Source organism: Penaeus monodon, chromosome 34 (genome assembly GCF_015228065.2).
Source record: "Penaeus monodon isolate SGIC_2016 chromosome 34, NSTDA_Pmon_1, whole genome shotgun sequence".
NCBI classification, from domain to species: domain Eukaryota; kingdom Metazoa; phylum Arthropoda; class Malacostraca; order Decapoda; family Penaeidae; genus Penaeus; species Penaeus monodon.
In genome coordinates, this window is record NC_051419.1 from 23,714,104 (window position 1) to 23,714,310 (window position 207).

The following is a 207-nucleotide window of genomic DNA, read 5'->3' on the forward strand; positions in this document are numbered from 1 at the left end:
CACAGGAAAAAGCCGAATTAAGGATAAACAATTTAACAAAAATCAATTCCCACGCAATACAGAGCATTACCCTCTTTCCTCCAACTCTCCCTCCAACAACTCTCCCTCTAACAACTCTCCCTCCAACAGCTCTCCCTCCAACTCTCCCTCCAACAACTCTCCCTCCAACAACTTTCCCTCCACTCTCCCTCTATCCTCACACTTCTT

The 207-nt window shown here is 46.4% G+C and overlaps 1 protein-coding gene across 1 annotated transcript in view; it reads right to left on the reverse strand.

Annotated features, from left to right (window-relative positions):
* LOC119594651 overlaps positions 1-207 on the reverse strand; it is an 18,237-nt gene that overhangs the window by 15,936 nt on the left and 2,094 nt on the right. The gene's annotated exons all lie outside the window — the stretch shown is intronic.